The sequence below is a fragment of the Elaeis guineensis genome, chromosome 10, assembly GCF_000442705.2.
Source record: "Elaeis guineensis isolate ETL-2024a chromosome 10, EG11, whole genome shotgun sequence".
Classification (NCBI taxonomy): domain Eukaryota; kingdom Viridiplantae; phylum Streptophyta; class Magnoliopsida; order Arecales; family Arecaceae; genus Elaeis; species Elaeis guineensis.
The window spans coordinates 78,871,997-78,877,608 of NC_026002.2; the positions used below are offsets into that span (position 1 = coordinate 78,871,997).

Genomic DNA, 5,612 nt, shown 5'->3' on the forward strand with positions numbered 1-5,612 from the left:
TTAGTTCAAGTTTTAGGAAGAGAGAATGAAAAAGTTTTTTTTATGAGAATATACTTCTTATATTTTATAAAAAATAAAAATTCATAGGAAAGATGGGTTTTGGAACATCGTACGAGATGAGAATTGACAATCTTTTATGCTTTCCAAAATATCATTTTTCAAATATTATAGTTATAAATATTAATATTATACTAATATTTATATTAATATAAATATAATAATATATTAATATTATTTTAATATTTATATTAATATATTAATATTATATTAATCATATATATTAATGTTATACTAAAATAACAAACTATTATGATCTAATGTTATATTATAGTATATAAATTTTATATTATATTATATCATATTATATTATATTTATACTAATATTTATATAATGTTTGGGAGCAAAAATATATGATTTTATATTTATTAAGGATAAAATAAATATTTTTCATAATTTTCTCATAAAAAAAGTGGATGTCTAACTAAATATAAATCATTATTAAATAAATCATTTTTCTATAGCCAATCAAATATATCAGAATCATATTTCTAGAAAGTCATTTTGAGAATATAACTTTTCAGAAATGTTATTTTAGAAAGAAAAATTCTTTCCGCAATCTAAAAAAGTTCTAAATGAATGATAGCTGTCCATTTCCTAAATGGTGATGTGGCAATTATCCAGTGATGGAGAGCTTCATATAGTGTCATCCGGACACGAGTTTGACGCCAAGAAGGCTTTGAGCCTTCGAACCAACAGGTTGGACCACTTGCATCCTTTCAATTCAATCTTAGAAGTCTGCCCTTGAATGAGAGGCCTACCAAAGTTCAAGGTCCGACAACTATAATATAGGATATCAGACCCATAAGCTATGATCAAGAGCACATATTGGTTTCCCTTTCTTTGTGGTTCTACTTAGTTCTCTGCTATGAGAAATCCTCCTCTTTCCACCATCTTCAATATCCCTCTCTTTCTCATCTTCCTGCTCCTCCTTTCTTTCGCATCTCCAGCACCTAGAATCTCTCTGACAAGCCATTCTTTCCTTTCCGTGGAGGATGACTCAGACATCCTCATCTCACAAGACAAGTCATTCGCATGCGGCTTCTACGAAGTTGGTACAAATGCCTTCACCTTCTCCATCTGGTTCTTAAACTCCAAGAACAAGACTGTCGTATGGACAGCGAATCGTGACCACCCTGTGAATGGTCATGGGTCCAGAGTTACGATGCGCAGGAATGGGAACTTGGTTCTAACAGACTACGATGATACCGTCATTTGGAGCACCGACACCAGCTCAACTCGATCTCAAGCGCAGATTCTCGATGCTGGGAACCTTGTTGTAAAGGATAAAGATGGTGAAGTTTTATGGCAAAGCTTTGATTATCCTACTGATACTCTCCTCCCTAACCAGGTATTCAAAAGAAATTCCAGGCTGGTATCTGCTGCCGCTAATGGATTACTTGCTTCCGGCCACTACAAGTCTTATTTTGATTACAATAATGTTTTGATACTCATATACGATACACCGGAATTTGCCAGCATCTACTGGCCCGATCCTGCACATGTAGTGTGGAAGGATGGCAGATCAACCTGCAACAGTAGCAAATATGCAGTCCTTGATGACATGGGGCGGTTCGTGTCGAGCGATAACTTGACATTCAAAGCTTCTGACTTGGGTCCAGGGATTAGGAGGAGGCTGACTTTGGATTATGATGGTAATCTTAGGCTGTACAGCTTGAACGAGTCGACAAAAATGTGGTCGATTTCATGGATTGCTCTTTCATCAATTTGTCTGGTGCATTCGCTGTGTGGTAGGAATGGAATTTGTGTATACACCCCGACACCCAAGTGCACTTGTGCTCCTGGTTTTGAAGTGAACGACCCGAGTGACTGGAGCAAAGGTTGCAAGCGCAAAGACAGCATCATGAACTGCCACAAATCTCATCAAGTTAAATTTTTCGAGCTTCCCCACACAGATTTTTGGGGCTCTGATTTCAGTCGCACTTCCTCCTTGTCATTACGGGCTTGCAGGAAGATTTGCCAAATGGACTGTTCATGCGAAGCGTTCAGGTATGAGAAGGAAACTGGGAAATGTCATCCAAAAACTGCCCTCCACAATGGAAGAAGTTATCCAGGCATCGATGGCAGCATATTCTTAAAATTATCGAGATTTGTAAATACCTCAAAACTCTCTGACAATACTTAACATGAGGATGTTAAGTGCAATGTCACAGAAGTGAGCACCGGGAAGAATATACGGCGAAAGAGCATCGGAGGAAAAAATTGGGCTTGCTTCTATTGGTTCGTATCAGCATTTTTTGTAATAGAACTCCTTTTTGTTACATTTGGTTGGTGGTTTATTTTCAGGAGGGAGAAGCAGTCAGCTCCCATGGAGGAAGGATATAAGGCTATATCTACTCAATTTCGAAGATTCACTTACAAAGAGCTGGAAAGGGCTACTCGAAACTTCCGGGAAGTGCTCGGGAGAGGAGGCTCAGGAGCCGTGTACAAAGGAGTCTTGGATGATGAGAGGGTGGTGGCGGTCAAGAAGTTGGAAGATGTGATTCAAGGAGAAGAGGAATTCCGCGCCGAACTGAGCCTCATAGGAAGAATATACCACATGAATTTAGGGAGAATGTGGGGATTTTGTTCAGAACGCTCCCACAGGCTCTTAGTTTCCGAGTTCGTGGAGAATGGTTCATGGGACAAGGTTTTATTTAATGGTGATGGCTCCACTAGCTTTCTAAGGTGGAGTGACAGGTTTAAAATTGCGGTGGGGGTGGCGAAGGGATTGGCCTATCTTCCCACTGTGATATAAAGCCTGAGAATATATTGTTAGGTCATGATTTTGAGCCCAAGATTGCAGACTTTGGACTGGCCAAACTGTTAAATAGAGGTGGATCTGGGCGCAACCTATCACGTATCCGAGGGACGAGAGGTTACATTGCTCCAGAGTGGGCTTCCAGTCTTCCAATCACTGGGAAGGTTGATGTCTATAGCTATGGAGTCGTGCTTCTAGAGTTAGTGAAAGGGGTTAGAGTTTTAGACTGGATAATTAGTAGAGAGGAGAAGGTAGAGATGGTTCCGAGAAGGTCAGTTGATTTGCTCAGAGAGAACTTGGAGAATGGAGAAGAGTCATAGATTGGGGACTTTGTTGACTCCAGATTGGAGGGACATTTTAACAACAAGCAAGCATTGATGATGGTGGAGATAGCAGTCTATTGCCTCGAAGAAGAGAGAAGCAAAAGACCATCCATGAAATCTGTAGTCCAAATGCTCCTTTTATCCGATGGCGAGCTAATCTCCTAGGAAGCATCTTTCCAGTAAGTTGGGCATGAAGTCGTCGATAAGTAGTCATAACATCAAGTAATATTTTTGTGCATGTTTTTTTTTTTTTTTTTGTTGAAAAGTAGTAATGTGTGTTAGTTGAAATGAGTATGTGCGTACGCATTATATGTTGGAAGCTGCAAAGGCAAATAAAGAGCTTGTATTCAACATTTGTTCTCCTGCTTGTAGACCTGTCCGAATATTAATATGTCTAAACTTTCTCGTTCATCAAAAAAAAAAAAGTCTAAACTTTCTCTGAGTTAACAAGGAATAAATTAAGATAGTAGTAGTAATTATCTTCTAATTATTTACCAATATGATAATTTTGGATTAATGTTTATCGGTTTGCAGAGCCAAACGTGGTTTCACTATCCATATAATTATCTTATTATTTACGAGATTGAATAGATTAGCTGATGCAATAAGTCTATATATATAATATACTAAAGAATAGCCCAATGCTTTTCCAACATAACTATACTAGAGTCCGCTCAGAATAACTACCAGCCTTAAAGAAATCAAAAACGATAAAAAGAAACCCAGATATTTTAGAACTAGCAGACCAGGTGCATGCAAGAACTTCCAAAGGAGCCAAGAGATTGGAATTAGAAGGGCCAAGACAGAAATTATTGGAGGTATTATCCGCTTTGGCTTGGAGCATTTTTGAGCTTCAATGGACCTTAGCCATTTGAAGTCTCATGGTTTAGTAAATACCTCACATGGGAAAGAATATTTCAATCCATATAAACCATACTTTCTCTTGACTCACAATCGATGAGGGACTAAAGATGCTGTCCCCTATAACAGGAATTATGACAAAATATGCTATATGTTGTTTTCCGCACCCGCACGCCAAAAGTTTGCTCTATTAGCCACCATATTTTGATATTAAATATTGTTGTAGATCTGTACCTCAGTCTTGGCTGAGACATCGACAGTTCTGATCGAGCTATGAGAGATGGATGACTAACACGAATGCAGATGTGACAAGAAGTCAGATATCCCGTCAGCAGCGGACCTCGACTCTTTAGCCTTGGACGATCTATTTTAAATCGCCCTCAACCAACCTATCTCGGATCACCCAGAGATCGATGTCTACATTATAGATCTTCATGATCTCAGCTTTAGACGGTTTGATGTAGCTCATACTCGATCGATCTATCCCTATCTGCAAGAGGACAAGTATTCGCTCCACGAACTCTGGTACCTCGGTCATGACAACCTACTGAAGGTCGGTTTGGATGATCTATCCTAAATCGATGGTGGCTGAATTATTTCTCCTACCAACAGATCCGTCCTTCCTCCAAATTAGAGAAGTTCAGATGAGGTAAAACTTCTCCGCAATCAAATCTCTCATGAAAGAAAAATTCTTCTTTGAATCAATCTGTGTGATAAATCCGAAAACCATTAGGACTCTAAGACGGATACGATTCAAACTCTTTTTCTATAAATTAAGGCTCCAGAACCCTTTAAGGTATGCAATAAAAAATTGACTCCTAGTTCTCTCCTTTCATCAGTCTCCAATCTTCTGACTTGAGCATCGGAGGGTCTACATCGGAGAGCGTCACTCCGTCGGAGGGTCTACATCGGAGAGCGTCACTCCGGTGTGGATTTATTTTATAGATATTTGGACGAAGCTCCAATAGTAGTTTCATCTCATCCACATCTACCTCAGCATCTGATCTCAAACACGGAGATTGGCAGCAACAAATATGCTGTTGGATTTTTTTTCCTCCTTTGCATCGCTGAACGTCAACCAGGAAGGGTGCCAATACTTCTTTTTCTTTTCCATGGAAGTCAGGGGTCACAACATTTAGCGGAGGCATGTCCATAGCCCTAGCCTCCATTGGTCTCCACAACTAGATCATCGAAAAGAATGCGGGTGGGAATAACGTGGGACACACGAAGAACCTGGGATGACAAACAGACGAGGTGGGCCACCACACCTAACAGCCAACCAACATGCATGTTTTTTTTGGGATGGATCGGTCACAGAAAATAGCTATTTCGGATCCTGTTGGACGGCCATGATGGGGGGAAATATCTAACGCGCAACCAAGTCTTAAGCGTGACTTTAGGGTTCCTGTGATAAGAATTTTTCACGTGCAGACTGGAAAGTAATGATAAATATAGGTAGAATTCAAAGCTTAGCCAATGGGGTTGGGGGGAATTAAAAGCTTGGCCCGTGGGCGCCAGGTCACCTTGTGAGTGTGACCTCTCATTCCATGCTTGGGTTGAACGAGCTAAGAATTCACCCAACACAAGGCTCTCAGAATCTATTTGGTGA

At 39.8% G+C, this 5,612-nt stretch overlaps 1 pseudogene; it reads left to right on the top strand.

The window, feature by feature from the left end:
- The first annotated feature begins 869 nt into the window (after positions 1-869).
- LOC140852108 (putative receptor protein kinase ZmPK1) lies at positions 870-3,325 on the top strand (annotated as a pseudogene).
- The last annotated feature ends 2,287 nt before the right edge of the window (positions 3,326-5,612 follow it).